We start from the raw sequence: 19,629 nt of genomic DNA, 5'->3' as shown, positions 1-19,629 counted from the left end.
CATCCCCAAACTGCCCGTCAAACGCCGCAACTTGAGCGTCCCGCGCCCCGCCCCGCCCCCACCCGACGTGTCCGCGTCCCTCAGCGTAAGAAACACAGCTGAAGAATTTTTTAAGTTCTGTCAATGAGTTTGAATACTTAAATTTTTTACAACTAAAACTTTGTCACTTTAAGTGACTCATGAATACCCGTGTGAAGTACAAATGTGAAAGGGGGGCGCTGAAAGTGTGCCGTGCCATCGGGTATGGAATAAAAACCAGGTGTCCTAAATATGCTTTAATTTCTTTCTTTTCTTTTTCTTCTTCCTTACTTTCTTTTTTTTTTTTTTTAATAAAGTCATTGAAAAGAAATTGAAAATTAAGCCAGACCCGCGGACCTCTGCGCGAAAGCGACACACGCGGGCCTGGGGAGGGCGGGCGGCTCCGGAATCCCACACCTCGGCTCTCCCCGACGTGACCGTGGGCATCTTTCTGGGCTCCGGCCGGTCCCTCCTGAGTAAAATGGGACCATTTCTGGGCCGCCTCCCAGCGGTGGTTGTGAGGAACAAGCGAGGCCAGGCGCAGAGTAGGCGCTCCAGAGAAGGTGGGCCCGGCGGGCAGGGGTCCTACTGTGCGCAGGGCGGCGGCGCCCAGGCCGCTCCCCGCCCCCGCGCCCCCGCGCCCCCGCCCCCGCCCGCCCCCGGCCCGGCCCGGCTTGGCCCGGCCGCTGCAGGCGGGGCCGACCGCACTCGGAGCCCGGGCCGGAGCAGCCGCCTGGAGCGCTCGGGTCGGCCGCCCGGACACCGGAGCGGGGCGCCAGGCACCGCCGCAGGTCAGAGTCGGGCTGCCCGCGGCGCTCGGGGCAGCGGCCCCCGGGGCGGGGGCGCGGGCCCGTGTGAGGAGGGGGCGCGCCGAGGGGCCCGGGGCCGCGGAGGGTCGGGCGGAAGGACGCGGGCTGAGGCGCGCTCACAGGAGCCGGGCCGAAGCGGTCTCGGGCTGAGGGGCCTGGGGAGGAGGGGTCGCGGTCCGAGGGCACCGGGGTGACAGGTCGCCGCCGAGGGGCGCGCCCTGAGGAGACGTCCCGGCGCAGAGCGAGCAAACCGGGCGGCGAGGGGCACCGGCCGCGGTGTGACGGGCGGCGGTCCGCACCCGGGGACGCGAGCCCGTGCGCCCCGGGCGGCCGGGGCCGAACCCCTCGGCGCGCGCCTGCCTCGGGTCCGACAGCACGGGGGTCCCTGAACCCGGCGGAGGTGCGCGGGCGTCCGAGAGACCCCGTGCGGGTGCGTCCGGCGGCCCCGGAGTCCGGCTGGGTCTCCGGCACCCGCGGGGTGACCACTATGGGGTTGTGGTGACAGAAGCCTGGGGGCGCACTGTGGGTCCCCCAGCCCCGGTGCCCTTAAGCACCGTGCTGGCCCTGAGCCGAGTGGAGAGGCTGGGGATGTGGCCTGGCTTCCCCCGGTGGCCGGGGATGGAGAGCGCGGCCCCCTCCCTCCCCCGCGGTAGTTGGGAAGGTGGCCTGAGCGCGCTGTCTCCTACACGTGCCCGGCTCACCTGCCGCTCGTTGGAGCCTAACTAGGGTAGGTAGGGGTAGGCAGCTTCACCGAAGTCACTGGTCCCTCCGTGTAGGGGGTGGAAACTGGGTGTGTAGTTGTGGTACTTTCTGCCTTGGTATTTGGGGAGGAGCCTAAGTAAGGAGGCAGAAACTGGGAGTAACCTATCTGCTGCTTTTATATAAGGTCAGTTGTTAGGTAAAGAAGGGGCCTTTACCTCTGCTGGCGATCAGAAGGCTGCGTTTCTAAATTCTCCTGAGCTCCCACTGCTTAGGTGAGTCGACTTACTGTAATTGCATTTTGCTGAAATGTGTTGGTGATGCGTCCAGAATTTGCAAGGTGATGATCCTGATGGTCATGATGATGATATTACGTACGTCGTTTTAAAATTCTATGGTGCAGTTGTTTTACTGTAAGACTCCAGTTCACTTGAGTCTTAAAATAATGGCTGGGAAAATAGTGTCAATTGTTTTAGGAGAAATAAAGTCTAAAATTAGTATTCTGTCATGAGAAAGCTAAAGGTTTTTCTTCTTTTCCTTTCAAGACTGGGGACAGAATGTAAAATTGATTTGTAGAAATTATCGTCCGAAAACAAAACCAGGCAAGATGGTTAACTGAGTTGTCTGAAACCTGTTGCTGGAGAAACTCGATTTTGAAGTCCATTGTCTTAATGTCAACTGTTTTTGTCATCCATGAAACAAATTGTAACTGGAGTTATTGGGAGAGCAATGACTAAACACCCTTTAGAAGGACCTGGGCAGATCTTGGACAGATCCCAGGTATTCCTGTCCGTACCTAAGTGATCATTCGCTACTGAAAACAGGACCTCTTGATGGTCTAGATGATTCAGAAAACCCTTCAGGGGTAGAGACTGACATAGACACTCACTGTGGCTTCTCTCTTAAAGAAACACCTTCCACTCCTATGAAAGTTCTATAGAAAACACGCATAGATGTTACCAGGTAGCTTTTGGAGTGATATTTCAAAAGGTCTTGTTCAAGTTTGAAAACAGATTTTGTGTTGTCTAGTTTAAATCTGATTCACTCTGAAGTTAATACAGTACCATAATATTCTTTAATATACAAAATTTTAAAATGAACGATGTTAGCCAAAAAGTGAAATTTCTTACAAAACTGTCTATTTTTTCTTACTGTGTACTTCCCATAATTCTCCTTTATTTAAACTATAATGCTATTTGATATTTCACTTGCTGATAATTATGTCTTAAATTTAAAGATCTTAGAATCAACTAGTGACTAACCGCTCAATCTTTTGCAAATCACTGGAAGGAAAAAAAAAACCTGGTGATTTATTTTTTAAGTCAAAACTTTTTCATATTTAAACATTTGTTTCTGGCTTTTACAATAACTACTATGAAAACATGGCATCGGTGAAGTGTAAAGGTTTGGAGAATTTTGAGGCTAAGCTTTTTGAGTGCTATTTTTTCATTCTGTTAAATTTTAAAATATATGTAATTTTTTTTTTAATTTAAAATGTCCACCAGCATCATATTCTTTATTAAACTTCCTTGAAAATATTTTTGCAATTGGGATTTTTAATAATTAAATACTATTTTCTTTGACGGCACTAGTTTCCTTAATGTTCTTTTTTTGTATATTTTTCAAGACTACATTTTAAAAATGGATAAATTATAATTTTTTTAAAAATCAGTGTTAATTCCAAAATCCCTATGACTTTAAAATTGCATTATCCCTGTGTATTAAAATTTATACAGGAAAAAAGTGTGACTTTAGAATTATGCATTAGAAATACATTAGTGATTGCAGTTAATTTCTCTTAATTATTAAGTCATATGAGTATAAACAAATACTAATTTTCTCTCTTCTGTAATTCTCTGAAAATAAGGATGTTTGCCATTGACCCTAATTATCAAGATAATTATGTGTGCGAAAGCTATGTGAATGGCACTGCTGTGAAAACATACACAAGTATTAATAATACATTTCATTTAGTTTTCAAATTGTGAAATGGTTGTCAAATACAGGAGATTTTCATGAAGTAGAAGAAAATGTTGAAAGAATACTTCACAAATGTTTTATTTATCCTAGTCTGTTATATTTGCTTTTTTTTTTTTATAGGATCTATATATGTCCATTGGGTAGAATAGAAAATGTTGGTCATTCTAATTTGTGAGTGTTCTTCTGCTGAATTCACTGTCACTTGAACTTGGAAATATAATGTCAGAAGGTGTGGCAAATGTCCTGGAAGAAGTTTTGGGTCTCATAGGATTCCGCTAAATAAACTGGAGTTGGAGAGGAGTTTTTTTGACTCACTAATGGAGAAAACTTGATATGTCACCAGTCTATAGGCGTCAACATACACCCCCTGCACCTCATAATTGTTAAACTGAATTTTTAACTTGCTTTTCTTATTTTTCCTAGCAGATCTCCACATCAGGATAGTTGACCTCCTGAGCTGTTCCTTTCTCTCTCTTAAGGCCTAAAAGCAATAGAAAGGGCAGTGATTTTTTTTAAAATGCTTACAAAGGTCCTTTGAAACTAATGTAGTTGACTCCACAAAAGTACAGTGAGATCTGTGAATAACCACCTTGCAAGCGTAGACAGCCCCGGCGTCTTACGTCGTAGACTTCAGTTAGCTCCGTGGTCATCTAGGTGACACTTTTAAATTGAAGATTATTTGTAATCTTCCTGGGTTTTCTTGTTTGCTATTTTGTATTTCATCACAATACAGAGATAGATTTGAGGGAGTTATATGGCCTACCTTTTGAAGCACATTTAATAAAAATGTCATGTTTTAACTTTTATTTACCTAAAATACTTCAGTAGGCGCTTGGAAGGAAATCAGCTCAAATACAATAGATCATATATTGGGGGAAAACCTTTGGGGATGTTAAGACTACAACTATCACCAATAATGGTATATACTTAAATTATTTTTTTTATTTAAAGAAACAGGTTTATATATTCTTAATATTTTTCTTCAGCATTCAACACACATCTATATTTTAATAATGAATATTTAATTCAGAATGTGAATGTTAATATTTTTGACCGTAATAATTATTGTAGCGGGGCAAGTCACTTATCCTTTCTAACTCTCCATTTCCTCATCAATGAAATGGGAAAATAATTGCCATTATTATTCTGGGCTTTCTTTCTTTCTTGTGTGATTGTAAGACGTTATCAGCAAACCTGTGTATCTTAAATGATACGACCTTGGCACTGGATTTAATTGAGCTAACTCTTTTGCACATATAGATAGTTCACCCTAGCACTAATTTTGAGAAGATTGTTAAGGATGAACTGAAGATAATGCTTGCCATGTAGTGATCAATTTATAAACTGTTTCTGAAATGAAATATTTCATCATTATTCAGTTTAAAATTGTATATTCTATTCTTTGGTGACTTCAGACAAAAATAAGCCTAAGAATTACTTTTGTTTTATTGATAATGTCTGTGTGTGTCCTGTGTAGACATAGTATGTATCTTTTTGTGTCAGTTTTTATTTCTGATGAGTCCAGAAGGCTCAGCTTGTGCTTTTATTTGATGAAGTTCTAGTCTTTACATATTTTTATGGTACACTCTGTGAGTACTTAATGTATGTTTGTTTTATAGTGAGGTCCTTCAGATCAAAAGATGGTTTAATATCACAGCCTTAAAGGCTAAAGAGTGTGTGTGTCATAAAAATTGGGTCTCTTTTTAAGAAGCTGTGGCAAAAATTGGCTTTTAGTGGTTTGAAAAGTGAACATGCCTCCTAGGAACCCACCCATTTACTCGTAGGGACGCACTGGAAAAGCATATAATTAACTGTACATCATGCCAGTGATAAATTTGAAGTTCTCCTTATGGATTGTTAAAAATATATTTTACTGTGAAATGTCTCCTGTGCAAGAAAGGAAGGGACTCGGTTCCAGGCCCAAATCCCCACTCTGTTCCTGGAGTTCGCATCTGTCTAACCCCAGTAGGGGCATAACTAAAGGGATGGGGGCACGGAGGGCCAGTGCCTGTGGATAGCGCTCTGTTCTTCTGTGGCTCCCTGCCTGCGGGAGGGGAGTGGGGCGCAGCCCTGACTCCCGTGGTCTTAATGGTACAGTTTGGGCTTTCTCAGACCTGTTGCTGCACCTCCAGCTCTTCTGGTGACCAGGCCATTCTCAACTGGAAAACCTTTTTTGGGACGAGGTGCAGTGAGGTTCCTTTCCCTACTGCGATATCACAGATAAAAAGGAAAGGCAGGAAGCCATCCCTTCATGCACCATGAATCATTTAAAATAGAGATTTAAACCTTTACACTGAGGATTTACACTAGATCCTATGGTAGTTTAGTTCCATTTGATTCAGTATCTTGTTTAGGAACCATTTTTATTCTACTTCATTCGTTTTTAGAAAATAAATTCATTGCTGATTTTAACTGATTAAAGAAAAAAACACTAATTTGTAGGCTCATCTAGGAGAATTATAATATGCGGATAAGACTTTTTGAGACCGATTTCCTGACCTTCTGGGAAGAGTTCAGATTAGCATAAACCTGGGGCAAGAGATAAGGAGAAGGTAGGTAGGAGGGAGACAGAAAAGTAGGGAAATACCCTGAGTGGGCGTGTAAGAGGTCTGTGTGCGCTCACCTCCCACACTCAGCAGATTGCACAGTAACTGAATCAAAGGATTGGTTTCTAAGAATTTACCCTGCCCCTCAGTGACATCATAGACTTTTAGGATAACTTTAAATTCTGAAGTTGCCACTTAGCACTGCTAATCTCTCGGGCTCTACATGTTAGTTGCTTCAGGAGAGAATCTGGGAAAGTGCATGGGAAGAAGACATTCTTTCCCTGTATGTTTCAGGAATAACTATTCCTTTATAGTGAAGGCAGTGAGGAAGCATAGCCATCAGGCTGCCAGGGCGCAATGATGAAGTGCTGGAAAGAACTCCTTAACCTGGACCCCACCCCACTGGCCTTCATTCCACCTCCAACACTGTTTGTGGCATTTGGACATTTGGAGTTCACTTTCAGAATGCCAGTATTTCCAGCAGGGTTCATTCTTGTAGATACCATCAGCGAAAATTGGAGAGGTTAGTTCCTGGTTTGCTTGCTTACCTGAAAACAAGGCTTTTAAAGGATAGTGAACACACTTGGAGTTTGAAAAGGGAATCGGGAAAAGGAAAAATAAAATTAAAGTGATTCCTGTCCCTGATTCTCCATGAAACCAAATATGAAAGTAGCCACTTGAAATAGTGATAAGAAAGGATATACTTTCCTTTATGTGCTTGTATTTTCCTCTTAAAAATCAACACGTTATTCTTCCTAAACCATTTTCTTCCTTCAGAGAAAACAAGTTGTTATTCCTAAATGTCAGTTTATATAGGAAATCTTACCCAAATTAAGTTTAGGAGTTAGCCGTTGGTTACTGTAAGCAAATATGTGAATAATCCTCTCAGTGTGTTCATTTTCTCTGTCATGTTAGACACATTGTCTAGTCTCTTCACAAGTGGTTCCTCCAGACTTTTAAAGTAGCTTTCCAGTAGATGGAACAGAAGAAATCTTTCAATCACGTCATTAAAAAAAAATGCCAAAGATGTATAAATAATGCTCCATCCTTGGGCAGATCTACAGATCATAACATTTTATACATACTTTCTTTTTTTCTTTTTTTTTTTCTTTTTTGCCAACAATAGTTATGGGAAGCCAGTGTATCTCTGATGGAAATAGAAGCTAAGTGGCCACCTCGAAAGCAAGTTCATTAATTCTGTGTATCAGCTCATAGTGGTGTTTAACAGCTAAGTGTGGGCCACTCTCATGCACATGACTAAGCATATTGTTTACTTATCATTCACTTTTCCCCAGCGTTGCTGAATCCTGAATCTACATCGGAGAATCCCCAAGCCTGACCTTATTCAGTGGTGGTCTTTTCTGTCAGTTGATAATTACCTGGTGTTTGTAAACCAGTTTTTGATTGCATATGGAAAAGTACTTACACAAGTTCTTTCTCTTTTTTTTTTATGGTGGATAGAGTTATAAAAGGGAACAAACGTTTGAATAGTGTGTATATAAATGAAGATACTGTAACAGATTATTTGCATATGTTAATAAAATCCAGAAGAGTGAAAAAAACACCCAGGCATGTGCCAATGTGGGATTACTACATGTTTTCCTAAAGCATTTGGAACTAATTAGAAACATCCTGGCTTTATTTAAAGGCAATATGATATATTTTGAAACTTTGTTTTCAACAAGGTCCAAGTTTGTTGACTTTTAGGACTAGAGCAGTATGGTGTCTACAAAAATATACATTATTAATTTCTTAAAGCAGGTACTGACTAGTCTTATTCGTCTATTTCCAGCACATGGCACAGTACATATTAGGTACTTGATAAATGTTTTTAAAAGAACAAAGACATAGTCTAAGATAATGATTCTCCAAGTGTGGTCCTTGGACCGGCAGCATCAGCCTCAGCTGGGAACTTGGTAGAAATGCAGATTCTCAGGCCTGACCCCCAGACCTACTGAATCCGAGACCCTGGAGATGGGGCTTAGGGAGCTTTTAAAAATCTCTCCCGGGGATTCTCATGTATACTATTCGGGAACCTCTCACCTAAGATGATTCATGCATCCATTCTGAGAGCCTGGAGCCCCATGGTCAGCGCAGTGAGTTTGGATTATTTTGGGTGGGCCTTACTCTTGCCTGCAGTGAAGTTCCTTGCCGTGTTCCCCCCATTGGTAGAATCTCTTGGGACCATCCTGTAAAATTACCTCTATCTGTTTGGGATTTTATTACTTAGAGAAGCTCGATCTTGTTGTCAATAAGCTTGTGTCAAAAGAGGCTACCTGGCTTCCTTCTTAGTCTGAGCATCAGTGGTTCTTCTTACCTTAGATTGGTTGCCTCAGTCTCCACATTCACAGACTACAGCTTCAAAGACTGGATTTTATAAAATCACCAAGGATGGTGGACTCACATTAAACAGACTTACAAGATCTGGATTTGTAAGTTCCAGTCTACTGACAGTAGAAAATACACCATTCCTTGTGATTATTGATTAAAAGTTTTTTTTTTTTAATTCTAAAATCCTATGATTCAGGAATTGAAGAAACTTGTACTCATATATAACTGATGTCACCGTGACTTAGTTTAGCATGCTAAAAAAGCAATTGGGCAATATATTGCACACTCTGATACTACACCCCAACTTCTGAGATTTTTTTTTTCCCCAAAGATATGGAGAATATAGGACAAGCCATATACACAAAGACTTTCATAAAAATACTGTTACAGGACCCAGTATTTGGAAATAACTATTCAACAACAGGGGAATGGTTAAGTAAAGTAAGGCGTAATTATTAGGTGGAATGTTATCTAATTACCACTGACAATTTAGAAAACTATAGCAAATCTGAAAATAGTAAATTTAAAAAAGTAGCACAGAAAATGTATATGCACTATTGATTGCAACCTTATACAAACATATGTATATGAAATCTGGAAGGGAATATGCAGAAATTATGACAGTTATATTAAAATAGTGAGGCTGTGGAGGGCTTTTTGCTTGTTTTTTTTACTTTTCTCCCTTTTCCAAAGTTTAGCCAGTGATATAAGATTACTTCCATAATTAAAAGCCTACATTTTTGCTTTTTTGGTGTCTGTCTGTGACCCTGATCAGTGAAGATCAAGCAAAGAGTAAATGAAATGTTGAGAACCCTCGAGCTATTTTATTTCTTTGAAGCCATTGGAGATGATGGGGGATATAACATGAATTCTTTTCTGTTATACCTGGTTTTCTTTCTTTTTTTAAAAAAAAGTTTACTTTTTTAATTGAAGTATAGTCAGTTTACAGCGTTGTGTCAATTTCTGGTGTACAGGACAGTGCTCCAGTCATACATGAATGTACATAGATTTATTTTCATATTATTTCACACTTAATTTTATTTCACATCTTGGGCTTTTCTGTACTCTGCTTGACTAGCCTCTGTTTGAGGAAAAGATTGTCTGTTACAGCTTCTTAGTTTTCTCAGCTGTATGTGAGGTTTGATTTTGGGCCTGTGCTCTGTTTGATCTTTTGCATGCATCAGCGAACAGAGCTTTTTGACAATAGTTTCCAGATTTATTTTATTTTAAAGTCACCGCATTTGAAAAATTTTTCTAAAAAATAAGTATGCTTGTTTTTTTTTTTTTCTAAAATTAAATAACCTCATGATAGAGTTACTTGTTTACCAACTCTTGACAGAATGCTGTAACCATAAGTAGCTGATGAAGGTAAACGTCTACCACAGATGGTTATTGAGACCTTGGTGCAATTTGTGATAATAATTTTTAAAACAACAGAAGCTTTAGAATAGCAAGTGAGTAGAGGTTTCCCAAAATCTTGTCAGACCTTGGAGTGAACACTATGAAAGATACATATACATGTATATGTATATATACACACACAGCGATATATTTATATGCATACCACACACACACAGTGCAGTACCTTTTGAATTAATTCATTTTTCCTTTTTTTCTGTTGCATTGTTCTAGAAATCCCAAAGGGAGAATTAAGTAGTTTTGCCTTTGACCCAGATTACAGGTTACATTTTTCTTGTCACTTTTTTTGGAACTTCTTTTGAGAAATTTCTATCAGCCTGATGTGTTTAGCCTTTATCTAAATGAAAACAGTGTTTTTAAAGCTTTTTAGCAATTTTAGGGGGAGGGTGTAGCTCGGGGTAGAGCACACGCCAAGCATGCGCGAGGTCCTGGGTTCAGTCCCCAGCACAGCCATTAAAATAAGTATAGAAATAAACTTAATTACCTTTAAAAAATTTTATATCAGGGATACTACGTATTTCTTTTCTCTTTCTGCTTCCCCCCGTTTCTGATGATTGAATCCTTAATACAGCCCAAGGCAAACCTCAGCTAACAAAACTCGGTTTACGGCTGTCCGAGTTTGTGGGTAACACAAACTTGGCGGTGATACATCCTATAGCAATCTCCTGAGAAGAAGCTTCTTTTTAATGAAGATTTAGTTATTCAACAAAAATCTGTTGAGCCCCTACTTTGTGCTAAGAGCCATTTTAGAGAAGAGATATAAAGCGATGAACAAGACAGACAACTTGCATCCCTCTGAAGTTCATGACTGTTGTTACCTAGATTAAACGGGGGCATTAGAGGGAGGGACGGTGACTAAGAGCAGGCAATAATCTAACCCTGCCTTGTGACTGGGGAACATTGCCAGGCCCGCCTGGAGTTGGGTGGCTGTCTTTGAGTTGGGCGTGAAGTAGGGAAAAACCTGAATAGTTTTCCTGAATCTCTTATAATTATATTATTTTAGGTTATTTGTATATAGTATATATATCACATATTATGTATAATGTATTTATTATATTACTTTTATTTCTCTCTCAGTAATAAAGTGTACTAGCAAAGGTAGGAATGCATCTTTTGTTAATAAGCTAGTAAGTGTTCTTGAAAATCCAAGTGACAAGGTGCTCATTCACTTCACAGGAGGGTTATTTATTTTATAATGTCCTAAAAATGGATATATTTAAGTGGTTAACTGTCCAAGTGAATTTAGTTCATACTTGTATTTACAAAAAAATTACACCTAACAAAAATATAAAACAAAGTTCACTGGGACAATCCCATAATATTTTGGGGGGGAGAGGGGGACAGTAATTAGGTTTGTTCATTTATTTATTTATTTATTTTTAGAGGACACACTGGAGATTGAACCCAGGACCTAATGCATTCTAAGCACACACTCTACCACTGAGCTATACCCTCACCCCCATTAATTTTTTTTAAAAAACATAACTTTTTTCCTGGGAAATGAAGTTAGCTACTTTCCTTTAAAAGCCCACTAAGAACTTCTACATATTTGGAATATAATATTTGAGTAAGAGGAGGCTCAGATCTCACTTCAAATGACCATCCTTGGTCAGTTTAATTATTGCTGTTTCCAACTTCGGTATTCACAGTCCTGTTGTCTAACTACTATTTCAGTTCTGTTTTTAAATTCACAGAAATTACCTTATTGACCACTTAGACATAAATTCTGAACAGCATGAAACTTTGAGGGGAAAATAATAAGGAAAGTAGACTTTGAAGGAATTTATATGAAGTTAAATAGAATGAATTTTTCATGTGTAGATATGGAATATTAGAGTGCATCTCAATGCACGTGTAACCAAAACCTTGCAGTTTTGCAGATGTCACCACAGTTGATTCAGAATCCATAAATATTTGTCAAGTCACCACTCACTTTTTAGCACGAGATAGCCTTATATAGGAAGCAGAATCTGCCTACCTGGTGACATGGCCTCACGGATGGTGAGACAGGTGCTTTTCCATCTGAGTCAGTGAAGCAGCTTTGGGCACCAGGCAGGCCAATAACCACACTCAGTAAAAGTTAAGAAAATAACAAACTGATTGAACACAGCACGTTGGCATTATTGTGTCTTTAGGCCAGTCAGATGACATGCTATATATTCGACCATGCCTGCTGGAACGATCTCTGATCCTCACAAAACATAGTCCGTACACCCAGTTGTTTTATTTTTATTAAGCACGTTCGTTGAGTTTTAAATGTCAGGTTGATTCTCTTTGTCATGCAACATGTGTGTGAAATACTTAACTCTGGCCACCAGCTGTTGAATTCAGAAAATGCAAACTAATTTTAACCTTAGCTGAAGTAAAACGTAATCAGAAGGCAGATCTACTCTGAAATGTAACTTAATGCGTTCCAGATTCTGTATTGCATGATGTATTTGCTGATGTTTGCTGTCAGGTCTTATATGTTTTATGTGCAAGTTCTGTGTACCAAGCGCGATTGTTAGTTCCTGGGGGGTAGGAATGGAGTTGTAGTTCTTCTTGCTCCTCTCATATATATATTTATCTGTGCCCCGCATACCTTCCCTAATTCACAGCCTACACATAAGGGACTGGGCACATTATAAGTACTTTATAAATACTTTTAAATTTGGTTTGATTTTTGAGAACTTTGTGCTTTTTCAGTATGGGATTCTCAGTGCTAACATTCTCCACATATTTAGGAAATTCCCTAAGTTGCTCTCTAAAATGTTTATTTCTATTTTATTTAACTTTTTTTTTTTTTGGCAACACATAATGATCTGAAATTAATGCCAGGAGAAATTTCCATTTTGCTCTTCTAAAGCGGGCAAATGGGATATGAAAGGGGAAAAAATGTTAATTATAGACTTCAGCATTCTGTGTTGGAGCTTTTACTTGTTCTGGTCAGAAGAACAGGTTTTAAATGGCCTAAGGGCCAGAACACTGTTTTCTGTTCTTGTTTGGAGGCTTCTGATGGCAACTGTAACAAATTCTATTTAGTACTACAGCTGGAGAAAAGTTCATAAGGATGCATGATACAAAATATTTAGACTTATTAGTCATGCATAATATGAAACTGGTTTCCTTTCCAACTTTTTGTCAGTTGTTAGATGAAGCACTGTATAGTTCTGGCCTATTCATTTGTTTATTATATATAAAATAATTGTATGCTCAGCCATTTCATACATAAATCACAAGTATTATCACCATAATTACTTAACAGTTTATCTCCTTTTACAAGGTAGATATGCATTTATGAGCCACTCCAAATCAAAATACCAGGCAAAGAAACTGATTTACATATGAAAGCAAAGCAAACAGACGAACCTCTTTTTTATGAGGCCTTGTGACATCTCTGCCCGCCCACCGTTCTCCATAGGCCTTCATCTGTGGATGAAGAAAGCAGGTAGGAGTCTCTTAGCAAGAGATCAATGCAGGGAATTTGCACCCTCTCCACCCTTGGGCAACCTGCCATCATCCTCCTGCAGCCACACCTGTCATCTCCTACCTACCGGGGCAGAGAAGTGCCCTGTGCCTTTACCTCCACCGCACACGGCAGAGAAGCACGCGGTAGGGATGAGCCGGTACAAGAGGAGGAAGGGCAAAGAGCAGGCAGGGGCGTGAAGCGCTCTCCCTCACTGATGGTCCAGGCTTCAGTTTCCTTACCTGCCCCTCATTCATGGCAGCTGGACACGGCGCATCCATCGCACACAGGTTCAGTAGATTCCAGGCACAGAGGGAGATACCAAAGCTCCTTGAGCAAGGACTTTATAATCTACGTGAGTCAAAAAAGGGGTAACGTTATATGTGGAATCCAGGGGGGAAGAAAAGTGACGCTATGAACTTATCTACAGAACAGAAACAGACTCACAGACTTAGTAAACAATCTTATGGTTACCGGGGAAAAGGGGTGGGAAGGGATAAATTTGGGAGTTTGAGATTCACAAATGTTAGCCACTATATATAAAAATACATTTACAAAAATTTCTTTTACATAGCACAGGGAACTATGTTCAACATCTTGTAATAACCTCTAATAAAAAATATGAAAACGAATATATGTATGTATATGCAAGACTGGGACATTGTGCTGCACACCAGAGATTGACACATTGTAATTGACTGTACTTCAGTTTAAAAAAAAAAAAAAGAAACTTAACTAAGGTCAGGTGACACAAATATTGTTTGGGCCTTATTAAGAATATACCAGTCTAACAGCTTAAAAAAAAAAAGGTAGTGGGTAATGTTGAAGCAGTCAGCAGAGCAGTACGTGATTATATAAAGGAGGCAGAAAACAAATGCTAAAAAAACCTCAGAGAATGGCAAGGTCAGTGTGGAGGGAGGGGTACACCCAGGAGAAGCCTGTGGAGATGGGGTTGAACTGGACCTCGGAAGTTCAAGGACTGATAGGTAACCTTAAGAAAAATGACTTTAAAATACACAGGAAAAGAAACAGAAAGGAATCAAAATATGACTCCATTAATATGAATTATCCAGAACAGTCAGATCCACAGAGAGAGCAAACTCACGGTTGCCAGGGCATAGGGAGAGCGGGAAGCGTGGGTGACTGCTTAATGGGTCCAGGATTTCCTTTTGAGATGATTAAAATGTTTCAGAACTAGATAGAGGTGGTGGCTGCACAGCTGTAAGGATGTACTAAGGAACAAAAGACAAGTGTTGGTGAGAACCTGGAGAAACTGGAACTCTTGTACTCTGCTGGTGAGGATGGACCGTCATTCAGCCACTTTGGAACACAGTGTGGAGAGTCCACGAAAAGTTAAAAATAAGACTGTCATATGATTAAAAAAAACGAAGGTACTAAGGATCATTGAATTGTACACTTCAATTCATTTATATAGGTGGTTTTACCTAAAAAATAAAAATCCAGGGCTCCAGGTGGCCTATGGAGGGGGGGCAGGGAATTTCCAGTGTAAGAAAACAAAGCCTAGAATAGGAAAGAGCAGGGCTTTGGGGGTCGCTTTGCAGAGACCATTTGAAGTGGACCATGTGTCTGTGTGCGGAGTGAGAAATAGGATTGGAGACATCGATTTAAGGTCAGTTGAGGAAGGGCCTGGAATGCAGGCAAAGGAGTGTAGGTTTTATCTCGTAGGGAGTGTTGAGATTCCAGGTCTTGGGGAGAAGAGCTTTCATCAGAAGATGAATTTGGCGGCAGTGTGAAGGGCGAGCAGCTAGGAGGCTATCGCACAATCTGGGCAGGCAGGAGAGGGGCCTGTTGGAACAAAGGGAGAAGAGACTGACAGGGACGCAGGAAAGTGCTGAGGGGCCCTGGGAGGACGGCCTGTGCACTGGTGCCGCCGCACCACACTGGTTGCTGACTAGCACAAGGTATGTACGGGTTTGGGGATAAGCGTTGAAGAACGTTTGCGTAGAGTCATGACCTTCAGGCTCATGGGTTTGCATTTGATAAAAGGATCCACAGTGGATTGAAAAGAAATGCCTTCACCCCAGAGTTCGAGCCCCACTGCCCTAAAGGATGAATGGATTGGACCTAGTGACCGGGTCCCGGGGGGGCAGTCATCAGCCACTTGCTCATCTTTACAGCACTTGACTCTGTGCCGCACGTTGTGAGCAGGGCAGACCCTTCCCTTATGGAGCTGCTGTGTCATAGTCCTTGTCAAGGGGTGGCTAGAAATTACAGGGGGGCGTCCGTGAGCTCAGTGTAAAGGAAGAATTCTGGGGGGGAGGGTACAGCTCAGTGGTAGAGCCCGTGCCTAGCATGCACGAGGTCCTGGGTTCAATCCCCAGTACCTCCACCAAAAGTAACAAATAAATAGGTAATCCTAATTACCACCCCCTCCAAAAATTAAGAATTCTGACCACTACAGTTGTCCAGCAGTGGGAACGGCTGCCTTGTGAGGAAGTGAGTGCCTCTGCCAGTGGGGAGATATTCACGCAGAATCTGAATGGCCACCTGTTAAGAAGTCTTGTTTGATAGGAGAAATGCATTAAGGAGCTTTTAAAATCCCTTCCAACTTTAAGGTGATTCCCTGTTCTATAACATTAGCTTAGTAGAACATATTTTTTTTTATTGAAGTGTAGTTGATTTACAGTATTGTGTTTGTTCCAGGTGCACAGCAGAGTGATTCAGTATTTTTGCTGATTCTATTCCTATTTTCCTTAATTGGCCGTATTGGAACATCAGTATATACCAAGTGGCCGTTTTCATCAGTGCCTATAATTACCTTTCCTTTAATTTGAATGCAAATTTGATTTTAAAACAAATCTGTGCAGTTAGTTCCACAGGTTCTTTTTAAAGAAAGTGCTGTTCTCTAATGCCTTCTCAGCCACCGTTTATTTCCATTTTTAATATTCATAGTGAGTTCCTTTTCCACATGATGTTTTTCACAGAAGCCACGTGAATTTCTGCAGAAGTGCGTTATGTAAATCACGGTCAGGCTGCTGAGCTTAAATCATTTGTCCTGGCCCCTGTGATGTAATGCCCTGGTTGAACAAGACCAGGCATGGGTTACCCATTCAGGAAATGTCTTTGGGATTCCATTTTGATGTGGATGAAACTTCACATAACTCCTGTTATTCAACTTATTCCACTTCGTTATCACCAGCTTCAAACCATTACTGTCAACATTTTGGTGGCTAGAGTGATCACAGATGAATTCCAGGTGGGCGGACCTGGAGCGCTTGGACTCCTGTAAGAGTGATAGCCTCACTGTATTTAGGGGGATATTGTAGAATGCTTTTAACTTCAATAAGGATTATTATCTTCATAAGGATTGTTCTAGTGCACATGGTACCAGGTGAAGAAAATGGTTAGCTGTGGGAGAAAAAAATCATTTCACATCAAGTCTGGTAGAATGTTTCATTAAAATAGCCCACTGTCATTGCGTGTTATTAAAGCAGCTTTGACTTTCCATGAAAATCTGTGTAACATTTTGAATTGTGCCTAGAACAGTACCTGGCATGTAGTAGGTACTCAATAAATATTTACTGAGTATTGTTCTTCGAACTTGGGGTGATAGTGGACAAAACATTTCATGTGGAAAAACTATATGCACAGGCACAGAAATCAGGAAAATGTGAGTTTAGAGAAAAAAACAAGTCTTCAGTTTCTTGAAGTTGCCATCCATGTGTAATTATCAATGTGAACCCTTTTTGACTCAGTAATTTTGGCGGCTTCTTTGTTTCTGCACTGTTTAAAATACCAGGGATGGCTCTTACGTCCGAAATGAACAGCTGAGTCTAAACAGGAGTGGTTATTGCTTCTGACTCCTCTGGCTTCTGAACTCTCCTCTCCTGTCTTCTTCCTTCCTGCTCCCTCGGCCCTCCTCTGCCCCCCGATTCTTGCTCTAGCTCTGTTCTTACTCCCTCTTGTCCCCACTGTTTAAAAAACGTTCATTCCTGGTGTTTCCCGTATTCTCTCTCTGCTTCCCCCTTTTTTCTGTCTCTGTTTCTCTCTCTCTGATGACCCTCTTCCTTTTCTGGTTTTCCAGTTCCTAATAACCTTTGTTTTTGGTTCGGTCTCTAACAGTAGTATGGAAATTGTATGTATTTTTATCTATTAATCAAATGATGAAGTAGGTTTTTTAAAATTTATTGAGGTATAAATGTACATCGTGGTGGTTTGAAATAACATATGATTATGAAAGGTGGCTCTCCGCTTGGTAATTGACATCCGTCACCTGACAAGTCTAACCTCTCTGTGTGTGTGAGGACATTCAAGCTCTACTCTCTTGGCAAGTTTTGATTATACAATACAGCGTTGCTGACTAGTAGCCATGCTGTACGTTAAAGGGCCTTTTACTCTGAATGTAACGTGAACAGAATGTTTATGTTGCTCCTTCTGAGAGAAAATAAAATTGGTTATCACTTATAAATGGATTTTGATTGACTTTTTAAAAAAAACTAGTGAGTTACTAATCCTCACATTCAGAGAAGAGGAATCAATAGGCCTTAATTCATAAATCCTAGGAAAGCACAGTAGCTTGCTGAAGTAAGTCCTAACTGTCGTTAACAACCTGAGTTTCTCTTTTTGCAAATGGCAGATGTATTAGATAGAGCATCGGATCCTTTACCATCATCTAATATTTTTTATTACGTCTTTATTTACACAAGAGCTGGAATATTTGTCTGCTTTGTTCATTCTTTTCCCCAGTGCCTGGAACACTGCTAGCAAATATCAGATGCACAACGAATAATGGTTGCTTTTTATTTCAAATCTACTGCCTCAGTCTGCTTCCTAACCCTAAGTAGTCATCATGACTTTTTAGAGTAATTTCACTTATTGGGATAACTTGGTTGATGATTGACTTATAAATGTATCCGTGCGATTTCATGCGTACAGAATGCTTTTTTTCCCATTCGGTCTGCTCCACAATTTAAGTCCTCAGCTTAACTGTCATTTTACCCATCCTTCTAAAGGACTCTTCCTTAATTATCTCAAGCACTGAAAAAGTAGCCTAGCAGTTGATAGGAATAGCTAATATTTACTGAGCACTTACTCTGAATCAGGCTCTATTTTAAGCACATTTCACACATTATCTCATTTTATTCTTCCAACAATATGTAAAAGGTATACACTGTTATCTCTATTTTGCAGATGAAGAAACACACAGAGAGGTAAACATAACCTGCCAGGTGATAAAACTAGGATTTGAACTCAGGCAACCTGAACCCAGCCACCCTGACTTGCACACTTTAACAAGAGCCTGATTTTCCAATATTTAACTTGCCAGAGAGCGAGATGGCTGTACTCGACCACAGCCACCACCATCCCACTGTTAACCGTTACATTCACACGAGTATAACCATGTTCAGATGTAGCTATGGATTGGATCTAAACTTCTAGTTGTTCTGATTCACTGCAGATCAGTTTATGTGTCTTGTAAGTGGTAAGCAGCTTGAAAGTACTTATTCTTGTTACTGGTGACAAGGTGAATTAGATGACTAAGTCTTTCATTTATATTCACAAATCCCACCATCACTTAAAATCAACTATTGTTAGAATATTTTTTATTTACACCTTTCTCTTTCTCTTAAATTCCTCTTAACTCAAAGTCATTTTGATTTGCCATCTCAGGATGTAGACATCAATTTAATAGCCAATTTTGTACGACTGTTGTAATAATCTAGGGAAGGATGTAATGGGTTCATCTTGAGTCTGGCCTCTAATGCAATCAGTCAGCAGTTTGGGAGAGGGGAGGGTGGTGGCAGACCCATGTATTTAGTTCAATTGGATAAAAATTAGTTGTTTGGGAGCGTTCATATACTTTCATCTTCCCCCAAGACACCAGAGAGATTTTTCCTTTGACAGCACAATGCCTGCTCCCCCATGCCTTAGAGAAGTTGATTTTACAAGGTCAGTTCCTAGATTTTTGTCATGAAGTATTGGAGAAGGAGTTGGAAGGAGCTGGACCTGAAAAGCTGGAGGAAAGTTAAGTTGCTGTATATCATAAAGTGCTGGGAAGGAGAGGAAGGAGAGATTGTGAAATTACTGGGCTTGGAATGGAGACAGTGTTGCAAGGGCTTTGGCTGAAGGAGACACTTTGGAGAATGTAGGATGTGAAAAAAAAAATCAAAGGGGTGGGGGAAAGGGGTGTGAGAAAAGTTACCTGTGGTTATGAGTTGACTCTCCTAGAATGCACTTGGCGAGACTGGAGTCGAGCCTGGAACTCTCTGAGTCTTGCAGGGAGCAAGGGGTGGCCAGGCATGTGTTGGGTTGTGCTTCCTTAATTCTTCAAAGGGAGAAGATGGGTTGTCAGTTCAGGAGATGTTGAGCTTGGGGTTCCTGAAGAGACTCAGGGAGGGGTGTTCAAAAAAAGTTGGAGATA

The 19,629-nt window shown here is 40.8% G+C and overlaps 1 protein-coding gene across 3 annotated transcripts in view; it reads left to right on the top strand.

Moving 5' to 3' along the window:
• Nucleotides 1-397: 397 nt before the first annotated feature.
• Nucleotides 398-19,629, top strand: part of PPARG (peroxisome proliferator activated receptor gamma) — a 156,082-nt gene continuing 136,850 nt past the window's right edge. Inside the window, exon 1 of one of the 3 annotated variants that reach the window (XM_074344308.1) lies at nucleotides 398-581. The gene's annotated coding sequence lies outside the window, so the exon portion shown is untranslated. Of the gene's footprint in view, nucleotides 582-657; nucleotides 810-1,701; nucleotides 1,802-19,629 lie in introns of those variants that run through there. The other 2 variants (XM_074344307.1, XM_010953062.3) reach the window with 2 other exon arrangements.

Source organism: Camelus bactrianus, chromosome 17 (assembly GCF_048773025.1).
Source record: "Camelus bactrianus isolate YW-2024 breed Bactrian camel chromosome 17, ASM4877302v1, whole genome shotgun sequence".
In the NCBI taxonomy this organism is placed as follows: domain Eukaryota; kingdom Metazoa; phylum Chordata; class Mammalia; order Artiodactyla; family Camelidae; genus Camelus; species Camelus bactrianus.
Note: the sequence above shows the minus strand (reverse complement) of the source record. Positions and strands in the feature narration are given on the sequence as shown.